Below are 19715 nucleotides of genomic sequence, written 5' to 3' on the forward strand. Positions count from 1 at the left end.
GGAGGCATAGAGAAGGCGTGACTGGGGCATGCCTAACACAAGGGTGTCCTCGACCGATAATGGAAAAAAAGAAGGGTGTCCCTGACGAACACTTAGACGACTTTACCGGGTCATTTCTAAGATGGGCATCCTCGGTTTCCATTATCGTTGAAAATCAGGGACGACCATCTCTAAGGACGACCATCTCTAAGGTCGACCTAAATTTCGCGATTTGGGCGTCCCCAACTGTATTATCGAAATGAAATATGGCCGCCCATCTTGTTTCAATAATACGGGTTTCCCCGCCCCTTTGCCGGGACGTCCTGCAAGGACGTCCTCAGGAAAACTTGGGTGCCCCTTTCGATTATGCCCCTCTAGGTGTCTCACAGATTATTGGTACAGAAGCAAAAGAAGTGAGTCTTCCTGGTGGTGGTATTACAAGAAATTGTGTGTGTGTGTGTGGGGGGGGGGGGGGGGTATAGAGTCTCATCTGGTCCCTGTGCAGATCATTAATATCCTCACATAGAGCCACAACCTCATATGTGAAGGACTACATCCAATTTACCATCACCTCAATTACTTCTACCTGTCTGTCTTGCAGTTTCACATAAGTACAAAGTACATAAGTATTGCCATACTGAGACAGAGCGAAAGTCAATCAAGCCCAGCATCCTGTTTCCAACAGTGGCCAATCCAGGTTACAAGTACTTGGCAAGATCCCAAAACAGCACAATACATTTTATGCTGCCTATTCTAGAAATAGGCAATGGATTTCTCCAAGTCCATTTTAATAATGGCTTATAGATTTTTCTTTTAGGAAGCTATTCAAACCTTTTTAAAACCCCGCTAAGCTAACTTCTTTTACAACATTCTCTTGCAAAGAATTCCAGAGTTTAATTACACATTGAGTGAAGATATATTTTCTCTGATTCATTGCGTATTTTTGGAAAGAGTAAACAAGCGATTCACGTCTTCCCATTCCACTCCACTCATTATTTCCTCATAGGGAAGTCATCCCATCCTCTTTATCATTTTCATTTCCCTTCTCTGTGGTCACTAACCCCTTCCCACCCTCAAAAACATCTTTAAATATATGTTATGCCAGCTTCTATGCCAGCTTCTATGCCAGCCTCAGATATCATACTCAGGTCCATGACAGCGCATGCAGGTCCCTGGAGCAGTTTTAGTGGGTACTGCAGTGCACTTCAGACAGGCTGACCCAGGCCCATACCTCCCCCCACACTTGTTACATTTATAGGTGCCCCCTTCACCCGTAAGGGCTATGGTATTGGTGTATAGTTGTGGGTATTGGGTTTTGGGGGGCTCAGCACACAAGGTAAGGGAGCTATGTTCCTGGAAGCATTTTATGAAGTCCACTGCAGTGTCCCCTAGGGTGCCTGGTTGGTGTCCTGGCATGTCAGGGGGACCAGTGAACTACAAATGCTGGCTCCTCCCACGTCCAAATGCCTTGCATTTGGACGTTTTTGACATGGATGTCTTTGGTTTCGAAAATCACCGAAAGTCAGAAACGCCCAGATCCAAGGACGTCCAAATCTAGGGACATCCAAATTTAAAGATTTGAACGTCTCTGACGGTATTTTCAAAACAAAAAATGGATGTTCATCTTTTCTCGAAAATACGGGTTTCCCCACCCCTGGATTTCGACATTTTGCAAAGACGTCCAAATCGCAACTTGGACGTTTCTTTCGAAAATGCTCCTCCATGTCTCATTAAGCCATGCTTTTGAATATGCTCTGTAATTTTGTTCTTTATAATAGTCTCTACCATTTTGCCCAGCACCGATGTCAGGCTCACCAGTCTGTAATTTCCCGGATCACCTCTGGAACCCTTTTTAAAAATCGACTTTACTTCAAAAGATATTATGGAATCTTTTATTAATATTAAACCTTTGTGAAAGAACATTTCCCCAGCCCTCTTCCTTTACACCTCATAGTCAATAACATCATCTGATGGAAAAGGTAAAATAAAAATCCTATGCTTCTCGCTACTGTTAACTAGTAGGCAATATCATAAATTTGACTGGGTTCTTCCTGGATAGAAAAAGCAGCTTGATAGGGATATAAGCTCATGATTAGACTGGATAATATCTGATTGAAACTAAAAGGCATTTCCTTTAAAAGTTAAAAATCCTTTTTATCATAAATGACTGCAGATAAGAGCAATAGGTTGATTCAGAGAGACAACAGATAGTTGGTAACCCATAGATTTGAAATGGAAGGAATAAAGCGTCTCACTACATGTCTGATCCTAAATTTAAAATCCATTACTCTTTTTTTGCAGTCTGTATAATCTTTGCTGTTTTGTGCATAGGAAGTCATACCTTCAAACAGAAATATCCTGCTAATGGATAGTCTACTGAAATGCTGTCAATCAGCTGTCAAGCTTTGCCTGTGCTCAGCCATACAAGAAGAACATCTCAAACAAAACCATAAATTGTCATTTTATTCAAAACCCACACATGAAGTAAGGAAAGAAAGGAAAATCAGAGAAACTCAATACCAGCCACAACCAACGTATGGGGTAAGTTTACTCGGGCTATCTAATTGGTTGGGGTTTTTTTTAGGGCTCCTTTTACAAAGCTGTGCTACCAATTAGCAGTGTGCTGAATGTGAAGAAGCCCATCCTATTCTCATGGGCTTCTTTGCATTCAGCCTGCCCTAATCAGTAGCGCAGCTTTGTAAAAGGAGCTCTGAGGGATCTTTTTACAAAGGCGCGCTGAAAAATGGCTTGTGGTAGTATAGGCATGGGTTTTGGGCGCATGCCAATCCATTTTTAGTGCGCCTGTAAAAAAAGGCCTTTTTTTAAATGAAAATGGACGTGTGGCAAAATAAGAATTGCCGCATGTCCAATTTGGGTCTGAGATCTTACCGCCAACCATTGACCTAGCAGTAAAGAATCTGGGCAGTATTGACCTATGCGCCTCAAATTCCACTTGGTGCACGTCCATTACGCACGCCCGAAAATAAAAAATATTTTTCAGGCGCGTGTCTTGGATGCGGTAGTTGGGTAGTAACTCCATTTTGGCACGCATTGAGTGTGCATAGATGCTTACACAGCTTAGTAAAACCCATCCATTTACCGGTTCATCTAATCATTAACAACAATGACATAGAAATTACCTCCTACCAACCTTACTACCCTCCATGCTCTTCCCCTATCTCTCTTTATCGCTCCACTTCCTTACCTATCCCTATCCTTTCTCTCATGCCTCTTTTATCCCATTTAACCCTTGTTCATTTGTTCTACCACATACCTCCTTTGTTGATTCTGATACTACAGATTGTACTCTCTTGTTACTATGTAAGCCGCATTGAGCCTGCGATGAGCGGAAAAGCGCGGGGTACAAATGTAATAAATAAATAAAAGGGCCCCTTAGTTTGTTGTTCTCAGAATCTTAGAGCAATGAGACTGTTCGTTTGGAGACCTGACTTTTTACTCAGACCCATGCTAGCTCTATAATGCAGCTTAATAAAAGGACCTCAAAATCTTCAAGATTTCTTCAAATGCAGTTGTAAAGAAAGAAAAAAGTGAACTACAGGGGCTTTTCTTCCATTCAACAGGGAACAAATTTCTCTACATTAGCCTGTTCAGGAATTAAACCATCTACATAGATATATGCACTGCTCACATGTTTTGTTTTTTTTTCTGCCCAACCTTGAGTCCCGCTATTTATCATTGTACTAAAAGGCCGATGAATGTGACACTCACCTTCCCGCAACACATAAGGATGCCTTCAAACCCTCTGCAGGGAATTTTTCTGACTTGGCAGTTCCCTGTGCCTGGTTGTGAACTACTGCAATTTTTGGCATTATCGGCTTCACGTTATCACACACTCCTCAAAAAAAAAAAAAGAGAGAAGGGGAAAGATGAGAACTAGGATTTTTGATTATACTAAAAGATCACTACTAGACAGGGTTAAACATTGTTGCTCTGTAAGTCAGTATCTATCATGAGTTTTGGCCCCCTGTATGCTCTAATTCAAGCACAGCCTTCACTACTCTAATATCAGTATTAGTACTATAAGGACATTTCTCTACAAAGAAAAACCATATCAGAGTCAATAAATGCATACTTTGAAACAAACAGCAGTAGAAATTAACCAGTCAGAACCATTGGTACCTATTTAGTTTATTCAAAAACACTTCCTTTCCACACTGCCTTCCAAGCCTCTAGTCCCAGCAGAATATTCAGCTTTGTCTCTGTGAACTATGGTTACAATTTTTACTCTACTGGTCAGTTAGAAGGTGACTACATTGGATGTAAGAACTCCCAAACATTCCCTGAAAATACTAGATCCCAGCACAGCATTTGTTCAGATCATTATTTTCCCTGTCTAAGAATGCAGTCTTCTCATGAGCGTCTCAAATTCTATTGGAATCACTAATATTTCTTCCTTCCCCTTCCTCCTAGTTTATGCCTCTTTTGTAGTGGGATCCTCATAAACACAAATTAGCTATTGGCATTTCCTTTGAGTCTTAGCAATATTTATTTATTTATTTATTTATTTGTTACTTATATCCCACATTTTCCCACACATGCAGGCGCAATGTGGCTTACAGAGAATTACATAAGAGTACAAACTTAACAGCTTAGGCAAGCATAGAGAAGTAAACATGGGGGAAGAAACTAACAAAGTGAACTAATATCAGGTACTTCTGCTTAAACATGCCTCAAACCAAGTACGGTGAGCTTATTTGGCTTAAGAACATAAGAATAGCTATACTGGGTCAGACCAATGGTCCATCTAGCCCAGTAGCCTGTTTTCAACAGTGGCCAATCCAGGTCACAAGTACGTGGCAGAATAACAAATAGTAGCAAGATTCCATGCTACCAATCCCAGGGCAAGCAGTGGCTTACCCCATGTCTGTCTCAATAGCTGACTATAGACTTTTCCTCCAGGAACTTGTCCAAACCTTTTTTTAAACCCAGATACACTAACCACTGTTATTACATTCTCTGGCAAAGAGTTCCAGAACAACTATTTGTTGGCAATCATCATTTACTAGGCATGTTGTCAGAATTTTGTATATCATTATAAAGACAAGGAATAGCCTTAAGCATATGCTTCATGTATACAATATCGCTGTTCTTCTCAGCTCCAACATCATGTTTCATTCAAATTAGACCTACTACAGTGACACTGGCACTCTTAAATCTTGCCCATCTGGAAATTACCCACATGGGGTCATTATTGACAGTAAACTGACTTTTGAATTTCAAGCTGCTGCCCTTATAAGATCTTGTTTCTATGCACTTAGGCAATTTACAGTATTTGTTCTTTCTTAGATGAGCCTTCTCAGATCACCGTACTTCTCACCACTAGTTACTTCATGACTTGGTTACTGCAACATCTGCTATGCTGGCATTTCTCATGCTCTTTTATGCCGGCTTCTATCCATTCAAAACATGGCAATGAGGATCCTTTGTCACGCAAGAATATTTGACCATACTACCCCATTTTTAAATTCTCACTTTAATTGATAAGGTTCTCCATTCTAGAATTCCATTCTATCTTTCCTCCCTTGTAATTCCTTAAATTCCCTCCCCCATTCTTCACTCTCTCGAGGACCATCATTTATACTTTCCTTCAGTAATCTGCTCACCTTGAATCAGCCTGTTCTGCAATGTTCTGTCTGGCATCATTTCTTTGGACCTCACTCCCAAAACATTTGCATTTAGAGACTTCTTATCCTAAATTCAAGGTACAATAGACTCCTCATTTGTTTTCTACAGCCCTCGATACATGACTACACTGACCACTCTATCCCAAAAACATTGTTCAATATCGGACTAAGCAATACTGTTGTACACTTAACATTATTCTCTTTCCTTTCTTACATATTGCAGTTCCTTTCCTTTTTTATCATTTTGATTTTTTCTATAAACCGCTTTGCCATTGACCTTGAAAAGCGGTATATTAAAACTAATACACCATAAACCATGATCCCCCCTTCTTTCTTTACTGTGCATTAGTATTTAGAATATTTATTTATTTATTTGTTACATTTGTATCCCACATTTTCCCACCTATTTGCAGGCTCAATGTGGCTTACATAGTACCATAGGCGTTTGCCAAGAATGGTAGAGAAACAAATACAAGGTGATATTGTGGTTGAATAATATGTTTCAGGAAAGGGTAATACCTTTTGTCAAAAGGCCCAGGCCACTCTGTCTGTATGAGCTCACAACTCTCTCAATCAAATATTGATCTAAAGACTAAGACAATATGAAAATGAGCAGCCCTAAGCTTGGGACTTGACTCAATCCTGATTGCCAACAGAAAATGTTTCTCACCTCAACACAATCCCACCCGTATCCTGAAACGTTGTTTTATCTTTACAGTTTTAGAAGTAATCGAGGAGCTAAGGAGCTCACTCTGCATGGGAAGAATTACACAACATCAGAACTTCTCACTATGTGCTGTGCGGAACACAGAGAGGAATAATAGATGAAACTGAAAGAAGCCAAGAGAGAGATACGTCTGGCGAAAGCGCAAGCAGAAGAAAAAATGGCTAGAAATGTAAAGAGGGGTGACAAAAATTTCTTCAGGTATATTAGCAAAAGGAGGAAGACTGAAAAGGGAATTGAGAGACTGAAAGATGCTGCGAACTGCTATGTAGATAATGAAGAAGAAAAAGCAAATTTGCTAAATAGATACTTTTGTTTGACACGGTTCCCCACAGGAGGCTCTTGAATAAACCTGACAGGCTGAAGATAGGACCCGACATGGTGAACTGCATTAGGAACTGGTTGACGGACAGACGCCAGAGGGTGGTGGTTAATGGAATTCGCTCGGATGAGGGAAAGGTGAGTAGTGGAGTGCCTCAGGGATCAGTGCTGTGGCTGATTCTGTTCAATATATATTTGTGAGTGACATTGCCGAAGGGTTGGAAGGTAAAGTTTGCCTTTTTGCGGATGATACTAAGATTTGTAACAGAGTGGACACCCAGGAGGGAGTGGAAAACATGAAAAAGGATCTGCAGAAGCTAGAAGAATGGTCTAAGGCTTAGCAATTAAAATTCAATGCGAAGAAATGCAAAGTGATGCACTTAGGAAGTAGAAATCCACGAGAGACGTATGTGTTAGGCGGTGAGAGTCTGAATGGTACAGACGGGGAGAGGGATCTTGGGGTGATAGTATCTGAGGATCTGAAGGTGACGAAACAGTGTGACAAGGCGGTGGCCGTAGCTAGAAGGCTGCTAGGCTGTATAGAGAAAGGTGTGACCAGCAGAAGAAAAGAGGTTTTAATGCCCCTGTATAAATCATTGGTGAGGCCCCACCTGGAGTATTGTGTTCAGTTTTGGAGGCCGTATCTTGCTAAGGATGTAGAAAGAATTGAAACGGTGCAAAGAAAAGCTGAATAAACATAAAGGAGTCCTGTTCAGAAGGAATGGCTCTTCAGAAGCTTAGCGGAGATTGGGTGGCAGAGCCGGTGGTGGGAGGCGGGGCTAGTGCTGGGCAGACTTCTACAGTCTGTGCCCTGAAAATGGCAGATACAAATCAAGGTCAGGTATACACATAAAGTAGCACATATGAGTTGATCTTGTTGGGCAGACTGGATGGACCGTGCAGGTCTTTCTCTGCCATCATCTACTATGTTACTATACTATGTTACTATGTTACTTCTATGCCTTATCAATCCTGCTGTCTTTTGTTATCATCTGTTACAAGTAAGCAACATTGCTGTCTTCTAGCATAAAAGAGATCATTTTAACAGGCCCATTACACATTAGCAACTGAGTAGGGTGCCAAAATTTGAAGGCAGTAAATAGGACATAAGAACATAAGAGTAGCCAATGGTCCATCTAGCCCAATATCCTAAACAGTGGCCAAGCCAGGTCACAAGTACCTAGCAGAAACCCAATTTGCAGCAACATTCCATGTTACCAATCCTGGGACAAGCAGTTGCTTCCTCATGTCTCTCTCCAGGAATTCGTTCAAACCCCTTTCAAACCCAGATACACCAACTGCTGTCACCACATTCCCTGGCAAAGAGCCCCAGAGCTCAACCATTCATCGAGTGAAAAAAACACCCCCCCCCCATCTGCTTCAAAAGTATTTCCCCATAATTTCCTCAAGTGTCCCCCAGTTCTTATACCTCTGGAATGAGCAAAAGGTTGATCCACCTCTACTCGTTCCACATCACTCAAGATTCCGCAGACCTCTATCACATCTCCCCTCATCCGCCTCCCCTCCAAGCTGAAGACCCCCAACCTCCCCAGCCCCTCCTCATAAGAGAGCAGTTCCATCCCCCTATCACTTCAGTTGCCGCCCCTGAACCTCCTCCAACTCTGCTACACCTCCCCTGATATACAGCGACCAGAACGAAATGCAATACACAAGGCCTAGTCGCACCATGGAGAGACACAAAGGCACTACTGCACCCCCCGGTCATATTCACCATCCCCCTCCTGACAATTCCCAGCATCCTGCCTCCCCCCCCCCCCCCCGGCCGCCACCGCACACCAAGCAGAAGATTCCAGTGTATCATCCATAATGACACCCAGATCTTCCTCTTGAGGCTGACCCCCAAGGTAGACTCTAGCATCAGGTAACCATGATTCGTATTATTCTTTCCAATGTGCACCACCTTGAATTTGTCCACATTAAATTTAATCTGCCATTTGGATGCCCAGTTTTCCAATTTCCTAAGGTCCTCCTGCAATATTTCACAGCCCACAAGTGTCTTAACAACCTTGAATAGTTTTGTATCATCTGCAAATTTAATCACCTCATTTGTCATTATGATTTCCATATCATTTATACTTATTTTCTGTCCAATAACCAATTCCTAATCTCTTGACTCTTTAATTTTCTCAGGAGTCTTTCATGGACTGTGGGTCATGATTTGGGGGGTAGAAATCTACCCTCTATATTGCTCTCCTGTCCTGTGATGGGTGCCAATACCTTAAATCTGGCTCTACTTGTTAAGATATAAAAATACCCTTCAAATTCTGATGCAAATGTTATATATATAACACACTGAAGGAAAATATAGATTTTCATGTTCAGGTAAAGACACTATTGGAAATGTTTGTTGGAGATAGTAATAGTTTAATTCATTTCTAATTAAATAAGAGGGCAAACTTGTTGATTCTCTTAGTGTAATGGCAGCCAAATGTTCTATATTTTGAGGAATAATCCCACACTATGTGAAAAAAGGCCATAATTTAAACTCTGGCATACATATAAGCCCCCTTCCCCACAAAACTGCTCATGTAAGGTAAGGGGCCACCTCTGAGCAGTGTAAAGCAAGGAATAACTGGATGCAGTCTCAGGGTCATAATTGTCCAATATGAGGCAACAAGAGTTGCAAAGGCCACTGGGATCACATATAGAACTGTTGTTCCAAAATCAAAAATGTAGCAGAAAAAAAAAAAGGAAGAGAGTGGCAAGAAAACCTGAAAATGGATTCCAGACTATTGTTGTTAATCCACACAAAGGGGTTGTATTAACACAAGTTTGAAACTCATGAGAAGTAGACCTCAGCTTTAGCTGATATCTATTCACATATCTTTCATAAGCATTCATAATTCTATTACCTTAAGAACACAAAAGAAATCTTCTATCAAAAGTAAAATGTAATGTTCTTTTCATTCATTCACCTCATGCTTGGATCCATAACAAAAGCTGGATATAACAGTTGCTTTTCTCAGCACCATGAAAAAGACCATTGCTATGGTAAATCAATGTACATCTCATTTCCAGTGTAGCTTAGGTATCGATACATTTATCCTAAGCCTTTGATACTTTGGGAATTGTTATAGTGACATTTAATCTCAAAAGTGCAGATAATCTTGGCACAGTATGCTGCAAGCAAGAGTCAATTACAAAAAAAATGTCTGTGCTTGTCTCAGTCGCTATTAAAAAGACTTTCATTACCATACTGTACAACTCATATTTATTTTGATCAATAAGCTGGTGAGAATGAATATTTGCTCATATACTCTCCAGTTATTCACAGTTCATTTTCCATGCTTTTAACATTGCTCTGTGTAAACAGAAGATGGTAATAAAAAATAATTAATAATCTATTGATGCCTTCCAGTTCTGAAGAGGTTACTTACCGGGGGCTTTTAGACATTTCATTGCTATCGATCATTACTGACTGCTTTGTGCCTTTGCCGAGTCATCACAATTCCACAGAGCTGCTGTACTTTTTCATTGCTTGCAGAAGTGCTGCAGCTGCCCATTCACACAGATTTTCTGCTTGAGTTGGTATTGAAAGATGTTATTTTGCACCTTTTTTTTTGCAGAGATACACAGAGACAAAATTTGGACTCCTGTTACACTAAGAAATATTTTCACATTGTTAATATCACTCAACTTTATGGCTCCAAAAAGACAAATCTGTGATTTGCATTTGCTCATTAAAGACCTATAAAGACTTTGAGGAATGAACGGATGCACATTAGATTGCTTTAGTCCATTTGGAGCCTGATTTGTTCAAGAATGCATGTCTAGTGTTCATTTCCTTAATTTGATTTTTCATTATTTGAAAATAACTTTCATAGACAATCTTAGGGGCTCTTTTACAAAGCTGAGGCAAAAAATACTATTACTACTTATTATTTATTATTTTGCTGCATTTGTATCCCACATTTTCCCGCCTTTTTGTAGGCTCAATGTGGCTTACATTATGTCGCAATGGCATCATCATTAACAGAGTAAGAGGTTCAGTATATTGTTACAATTAATGTGCGAAGAATATCAGGTAATTAGGGTGAATAAAGAGATAATACAAACATATAAGTGAGAACAGGGTAAGATATAATGTTCAATAATGATAATATGATTAAAATAATCAGATTAGAAGAGATCAATATTGGTTGGTTCTGGTATAGATTAGGAATCTAGTCATTATGGAGAATTCTTTTTGTAGTCTCTTTGAACAAGTTCGTCTTCAGTAACTTCCGGAAAGTTGTCAAGTCGTGCGTTCTTTTTATAGTATTCGGTAGTTCATTCCATAATTGTGTGCAGAGGTAGGAGAAGCTAGATGCATGTATTGATTTGTATTTAAGTCCGTTGCAATTGGGATAGTGGGGGGGTTAGGAAAGTACGTGATGACCTTTGGGTATTTCGTGCTGGTAAGTCATTTAGGTCTGACATGTATGATGGGGCCTCTCCATGAATAATTTTATGAGCCAAGGTGCAAACCTTGAATGCAATTCAATCTTTTAATGGGAGCCAATGTAATTTTTCTCTAAGGGGTTTGGCGCTTTCATATTTCGCTTTTCCGAAAATGAGTCTGGCTGCGGTGTTCGGGGCAATCTGGAGTTTCTTAATGGTTTGTACTTTGCATCCTGTGTAAATGGAATTACAATAGTTCAGATTGCTCAGTACCAATGATTGCACCAGCTTGCGGAATACTTCCCTTGGGAAGAAAGGTTTCATTCTTCTAAGCTTCCACAATGCATGGAACATTTTCTTTGTAACATTTTTTACATGGCTATCTAGGGTAAGATTACGGTCAATTGTAACACCCAGGAGTTTCAGGGTGTCCGCAACAGGAAGAGTGTGGCTTGGTGTATTTATATTGGTATAGTTGATCTTATTATACTGCGATGAAAGGATAAGACATTGCGTCTTTTCTGCATTAAGCTTAAGCTGGAATACATCCGCCCATGAGTTCATTATTTGGAAGCTTATCATTTCTATAGTGCTACTAGATGTACGCAGCGCTGTACACTTGAACATGAAAAGATAGTCCCTGCTCGACAGAGCTTACAATCTAATTAGGACAAACAGGACAAATAAGAGATAATGGAATATTAAAAGTGAGGGTGATAAAATAAGGGTTCTGAACAAGTGAATAAGGGTTAGGAGTTAAAAGCAGCATCAAAAAGGTTGGCTTTTAACTTAGATATGAAGACGGCCAGAGATGGAGGTTGATGTACCGGCTCAGGAATTCTATTCCAGGCATATGGTGCAGCAAGATAAAAGGAACGGAGTCTGCAGTTAGCAGTGGAGGAGAAGGGTGCAGATAAGAGAGATTTACCCAGTGAACGGAGTTCCCGGGGAGGAATGTAGGGAGAGATGAGAGTGGAGAGGTACTGAGAAGCTACAGAGTGAATGCACTTATAAGTCAATAAGAGACGTTTGAACTGTGTGCGGAAACAGATAGGGAGCCAGTGAAGTGGCTTGAGGAGAGGGCTAATATGAGCATAACGACACTGGCGGAATATTAGTCGTGCAGCAGAATTTTGAACAGATTGAAGAGAAGACAGATAGCTAAGTGGGAGACCTGTGAGAAGCAAGTTGCAATAGTCTAAGCGAGAGGTGATAAGAGTGTGGGTTCTGGTAGTGTGCTTAGAAAGAAAAGGGTGAATTTTGGTGATATTATAGAGAAAAGGTGGCCTTAGAGCATCCTTAAGTGGGTCTTTCCCGCATGTTAAAGTCACCTTTTGCTGCTGCCAAAAAATGACAGATTTTCCATTTTCCGATTAGTGCATGAACATTAACAAAAATTAGCGCGTGAACCCTTACCACCACCTATTTTGTAGGCAGTAAAGGTTCACGTGGTAATTAGTTAGCACATGGCAATCTGATTGCACTTAGGGATCCTTTTACTAAAGGGTGGTAAGGCTATCATGCGGGTAGTCTGGGCACCCAGCAGGAGTATTGTATTCAACGTGTGCCATTTTCCATGCCCAGAAAATAGATTTTATTTTCTAGCACAGTGTGGCATGCCCAGAAGTAATGGGCAATGTGCAGCCACTGCAGTGCGCCGCACGATTGCCATGTGAGTAGCGGTAAGGGCTCAGGCAGTAAATGGCCGTGTGCCAATGTTTTTATTAACACATGGCCATTTACTGCCTCCATTCAAAACAAGGGTTTTTACGGCTGCTTTAAAAAGTGGCTGGAGTGCGCAGGAAACCCACACGTTAAAATTACTGCCGGCCACTTTTTAGCGCAGCTTAGTAGAAGGACCCCACTCTCCTCCCCCCCCTCAGATATGCCCACTCAGCGTAAAATACATTTTATTTTTTAGCATGCTGGTAGCACACGCATATGTCAAAAGTACTATGGGATGTCCCAGTGTACCCCATGGTACACCATTGTTAAAGTGCTCCTTAGAGTTACCATAGGGTTATGTTATTTTTTATGGAAGGGATGGGGAGCAAAAGAGAACTATAAATGCTCTTAACACAGAAGCAGAAATGGAATCTGCACAGTAGGTATTCATTTTTCTGCTAGGCTAGGCAGAGCACTTTAGATTGTAGGCTTTTAAGTGTTTACCACTCCTGCCAGGTCACAGTTCCTTGCTACTCAAATTGTTATTACCTAAGGCAGTCATTTCTCATTCTACTCCTGCATTATAAAGGGCTTGCATGATATGATCCAGGGATTTTTGAATGGGTGGGACAGAGAACTGGTAGTCAGATGCAGTGCTGGTATATTTATATTCCAACACAATCAGAATTAATCTATATTGCTTAAATCATAGATGCACACTGAATTTCTCGTCTGTGCAATACTGAAAGTCTAAGAAAATCTATATACCTATAAAATTGCATAGGTCTACTACATAGACCTATAATTAGACTTTATGAGGTAAAATTTTGCATTTTACCTCAGCATAATTTATTGTAGGAGTCAACAACCGATGGTAAATCCGTACCACAGGTTAGTGAGTCACAATAAATGATACAACTTGTCATCAATCTAATAGGCTGCATTATTCATCTGCCTGGGGACATCAGACCACCAAACACACAAACCAATGGTCCTGACTGCCTTCATAAGGAGGATGAGTGTTTACCACCTTCCATGCAGATCCCACACTTTCCACCAGTGAGGTCTTCCAACTTGCTCAGACCCCAGTCAAAGCTTCCAAGCTCCCCCCCCCCCCCCCCCAATAAAAGGTCCATTATCCTCTCACCGCTTGTAGAAGTCCCCTTACTATCCCTGAAGACTATCTCTGGAGGCCCTGCTGGGGGACTACCTGAGGGCTTCTTTTACAAAGCCGCGCTACTGATTCCCGATGCAGCAAGTGAGAGGAAGCCCATAGGAGTTGAATGAGCTTCCTCTCATTTGTCGCACAGAGAATCAAAGGCATGGCTTTGTAAAAGAGGCCCTCAAAGAATTGTTGTCTGGATAGGAACTTCTGTAAGAAGTTGAAAAGTAGTGGGCAAAACTGAAAGGAGTTATTGTAAGAACAACAAACTTTGCTGTAAGGAAAGTAAATAAAAGTAAGAGGAAAAAGAGGTCAATCTGGTTCTCAAAAGAAGTAGTAGCTAAAAAGAGGTTAGCCATTATAAACCAAAAGAGCACAGAAAGAGGAAGACAGACAACAATATCTGGAAAAGTTAAGAGAAGCTGGTAGGAAAGCCAGTGGCATAGGAAGGGGAGCGGTGGGGCGGTCCGCCCCGGGTGCACGCCACTGGGGGGGGGGATGTCGGCTCTGCTGGTTCCCTGCTCCCTCTGCCCCGGAACAGGTTACTTCCTTCCTGACTTAGGGAGTGAAGAATATATGTGATGATCTTAAGGTACGGGACTTGGGTGTGATCATATGTGATGATCTTAAGGTGGCCAGACAGGTAGAAAAGGTGATGGCAAAAGCTAGAATGATGCTTGGCTGTATAAGGAGAGAAATGGCCAGTAGGAAGAAGGAGGTGATGATGGCTCTGTTTGACTCTGATGAGACCTCATTTAGAATATTGTATACAATTCTGGAGACCACACCTTCAAAAATATATAATCAGGATGGAGTAAGTCCAGATGGTGGCTATTAAAATGTTCAGTGCTCTTTGTCATAAAGCATTTGGTGACAGATTAAAGATCTCAGTATGTATTCTTTAGAAGAAAGGTGGGAGAGGGGAGATATGATAGAGATATTTAAGTACCTATGCAGCATAAATGCACAGGAGGCAAGTCTCTTCAATTGAAAGGAAACTCTGGAACAAGGGAACATAGAAAGAAGGTGAAAGGGGATAAACTCAGAAGTAACTTGAGGAAATACTTCTTCATGGAAAGGATGGTGAATTCATGGAACAGCTTCCCGGTGGAAGTGGTGGAGATGAAAACAGTATCTGATTTCAAAAGAGCTTGGGACAAGCACATAGGATCTCTAAGGGAGTGATAGGGAGAGTAGATAGCATGGATGGGCAGACTAGATAGAGCATATGGTCATGATCTGCCTACATTTTCTCTGTTTCTATGTTTTTCTCTGTTTCTATGTAATTCCAATTAGTCTAAGGATATACGGCAGGAGGGATCCCTAGCTGCTCCTGTCCCATCCAGCACTCAGTTCAAAGTGAAACCAGTTGACTCCCTAGCTGTAGTCTTGTGATACTAGAGGAGAGGACGAATAGTCTACTAGTTAGACCACTAGGCTGATGACTAGGGAAGCCTGGTTGACATCCCACTGCTACTCATTTTGACCTTGAGCAAGTCACTTAACCATTCTTTACCTCAGGTGCAAACTTTGATTGTAGATCCTTCAGGGGAAAAGAAATATCTAGTATACCTGAATGAACTCACCCTGTGCTACCTACTAAAAAGGTGTGAGCTAAATCCAAATAAATAAAAACATTAGGGGTAGGGGTTAAGCCGCAAAATAAGAGATCAGTAGTAGCAGTCTTGCAATACTACCACTAATGGTAAAGAAGCAAAATTTTGAACCCAGTGCCAGACAGAGCAGGAGCAACTGAGTATTGATGCTGCTCTGCACTCCTAGACAACCAGGGATTTACAAGGTAGATTGGGAAAGTGGCACTTAATGCTAGTGCAGTACTTTTCCTTAGTGTCCTCTCTCCAGTTATTAAGTACATTTTTATTACATTTTATGATTATTATTATTGCTAAGTGATTCCCATTCCTATTATCTTTACCTCATGCACCAAACCCTACATTCCAGTAAAGACTAGGGGCCCAATTTTCAGACCACAGGAGTTAGCCCGGCTAACTCCTGTGGTCAGTTCTGAACCTGGATATTCAATGTGATGGACATTGAATATTCGGTTTACTTTTGCCAGTTCAAACTTAATTGACCAAGCCAATATTCAGCGCTGGTCGGTTAAGTTTGAACCAGCCAAAGATAAGCCTGGTATTCATGTGGCCAAATATGGCTGCCAAACTTGTGCTGAAAATCAGCAGATGGCTGGCCGTGTCCCACTGATAATTTGTGCCTAGCCAGTTATGGTGCATTTAACCAGCCAGGTGCCAATCATGATTGATTAAATGCTTTGAATATCGGGGGGGGGGGGGGGGGAGAGAGTCTAAAATAACTCCCTCTCTCATTGGTTCCTGGACCAACTACTCAATGAAGCAGTCATTTATTTCTTCTAGAAACTGTACCTCCCTAGCATGTCTTGATGTGACATTTACCCAAATAATATTGCACAAAATTGAATTATCCAATTGTGTTACCAACTTTGTAGCCTCCCTAATTAGCATTTCATTACCTGTCTGTTTATTCTGGTCAGGTGGGTGGTAGAATAACCCGCTATACTCTTCGCATTACACTTTGAATTTTTGTTCATAAAGATTAAGGGGTCCTTTTTACTAAGGTGTGCTAACAGATTTAATGTGCACTAAATGATGACACTCATAGGAATATAATGGATGTTTTATTTTTAGCGTATGTTAATCATTAGGAAATCTTAGTAAAGGGATCCCTAAATGAGGCATCTTTTCTTTTACTCCATGCCATATCACTTGCTGCCTTGTGTTGGGTGTCACACAAGTGTGCACTGAGCACCAGGCCTATAATGGCATCTGTGCATGCATACAACCATTATAGAATACTAGCGTAAAGCTGCTTTTGTCGTTGAATTTTAAGCATGATCACATGACAAGTCAATAGCTAGCTTAAGTTGGAGCACTTAAGTGCACCATGCAACATGCATAACTGATAATATTCTTCTATAAGTCGTGTTCATTACTTAGATGCCCACCCATGTCTATGCCCTTTACAGCTATGGGTTCATAAGGGGGCTGCCAATGGGGGAGGGATCATGAGGGGGGCTGTTGCTGAAGGTTGGGTTCTAGATGGGAGCTGCCACCGGCGTATGGGTCCGTGAGGGGGGGGGCACTTTTTCATCAGATAGAGGAGTGGGGCCAGTTTTGTTGTCTTTCATTTTAGCCAAACCCAAGCAGCCAATTTCAGTCACCAGAACTGAAGATCCTGGTTTCAGTTGGGCTCTAATCCAACCATCAATCTGACCTACTCTATCATTATGATATAATTTATATCTAGGATTTCTATTCTTAGGGGCCTATAAATTATAAATGTAGGTGCTTATTTTTATAGTTCATTAGCAGCTCTAAGGATACAAAGAATGGATGTTTATCTGAGCTTTTGCATCACAGGAAATATTGCTGGGTAACTTTTCTAGGGGAATCAAATATGTATGTTTTTGTTGCTTAGAAGTAGTCAGCACAGAAGAGTTGCAAAAACTGAATAATGAATATAAAATAAGTCAGGGATGTGAGAACGTATTATGGGAACTGATGTTTTTCAGATTTTCATCCAATAAACATCTATTTAATCCCCCTGTTTACAAAGCCGAGCCTATTGCCGGTATGCTAGTGCCGACACAGCCCATTCACTTTGAATGGGCTGTCTCAACATTGCCACACTGCAGCCGCTAGCATGGCTTTGTAAACAGGGGGTTATTTATTTATTTATTTATTTAAGGGCTCTTTTACTAAGGCACGTGGGCACGTACACACGCCTAACGCACGTGAAATCGGCACTACCGCTCGGCTAACGCATGCCCCGGGCAGTAATTCGCTCAAAACACAAAGAAGAAAATATTTTCTATTTTCAACCGCAGGGCGCTTACCCGGCGGTAATCGGCAGTTGGAATGCACTGGACACTTACTGCCCGGTTAGCGCGTGAGACCTCACCTCCAAGTCAATGTGTGGCGCTAAGCTCTAACGCCGAAAATGGAAGTGCACTGGTTTTCATTTTGCCTCACGTCCATTTTCTGGCACAATAAAAAATATCCTTTTTTTCCAGACATGCTCTGGAAATGCACCAGCACACATCCAAAACACGTACCTACATCAGCGCAGGCCACTTTTCAGCGTGCCTTAGTAAAAGAGCCCTATATATTTTTTTATTTTTTGCATTGGGGTGTTTTATCAGTGTTTACCAGTCAAAACTTACAACTAGAAGCCTTATTTATATCACAGTGTCCCAAGCTCCCCACAGTAAGCTAAGCACACTGCCAAGAATTATTTTTTTTTTTCCTGAATGACGTAAGTAAGCATTGTAGGACAAAAGTAATTTCATGCCTCTAATGGTTTGGCATAAACTATATCATTTTTATTCTCCCTAGGAATTCTCTCACATAATGATTGATTTTATTATGGTTAAATATGCTTATGTTTTTTAAACTCATATGATTTTAAATTATGTCACTAATTTTTTTACAGAAAATTCTGAAACACTAAGGGCCTCTTTTACAGAGGCACACTAACGCTTTTTAGTGCACACTAAAAATTAGTGTGTGGTAAATGCTAAGATGCCCATTATATTCCTATAGGAATCTTACCCCCCCCCCCCCCCCCGTTTACTAAGCCATGCTGGCGCATTAACCTTGTACGCGTGTTAACCGTGTATGCACCTACAATATCCCTATAGGTGCCTACACAATGAGCGCACACGCTAATTGTAGATGCGTTAAAAACACTAACATGCCTTAGTAAACAGGGCTGTCAGTCTTTAAAATCAAATTATATTTATTACAGACTTCAAATACAAGCTACAGAAATATGTAATAAGATTTTTGTAGTAAACAATTTTAGATTTTTAATATATTTTAATTGTGTGTATGTAAGTTGCTCAAGAAAATTTTGTAGACACAGCGTCTAACAAAAGGATAAGGTAAAAATAAAGGGACCGGTATTCAAAAAAAGCTGAGCTCCTAAGTTAAGCTCTTAAATGTATGCCCTATTTTCAGCCAAATTTAGGAGCCTAGGTTTTCAGCTGAAAATGTATCTTAATTTAGGAACTTAAAAGTTATGCTTAGAAATGCATTTGCCTTGGCATATGAGCCTAATTTATGAGCATGAAGATCAATTCTATAAGTGGGCACTCACATTTATGTGCCCCTCGTGTATGTAATAATACAGAATACTAGAATTTATACACATAAGTGCACATTTATCATCAAAAGTGCTAGCAGGGGACCTAAGAGTTACTTTATAAGAGTGCAAGTAAGCAACAGTGGGCCCCTTTTACTAAGATGCAGCAAAAGAGGGCCTGCGCTGGCGTCAGCTCGTGTTTTTCATGCGTGCCAAGGATCCCTTTTACTGCAGCGGGTAAAAGGGGAGTCTCTCTTTCCTGCAGGAAATGGCCATGCAGCAAGTAAAGCACTTGCTGCTCAACCATTTGGGGGAGGAGTGCTTACTGTCACTCATTGAGGTGGTGGTAAGAGTTCCCGTGCTAACCCAACAGTAACTGGGCATCGTGCAGCACTGCCCGATTACGGCCAGGTACTCTCCGGCAGTACCAAAAATAAATAAAGTTTTGTAGCACCGGATATGATGGTATGCTAGGGGTGGGAAGTACCACCAGGCTGCTAAGGTACCCCGGCAAAACTTCCTATTTAGAGAGCGGTAAGCCCACGGGCTTACTGCCGCTTAGTAAAAAGGTATAAAAAGGTATGTGGAGAGAAGCCTTCACAAACACAACCAGACCATGGTGTAAAAGTGAATAAAACCTGTTTAATAATGTGGTTAAAAGAAAAACATACAGAAGCCT

Source organism: Microcaecilia unicolor, chromosome 1 (assembly GCF_901765095.1).
Source record: "Microcaecilia unicolor chromosome 1, aMicUni1.1, whole genome shotgun sequence".
NCBI lineage: Eukaryota > Metazoa > Chordata > Amphibia > Gymnophiona > Siphonopidae > Microcaecilia > Microcaecilia unicolor.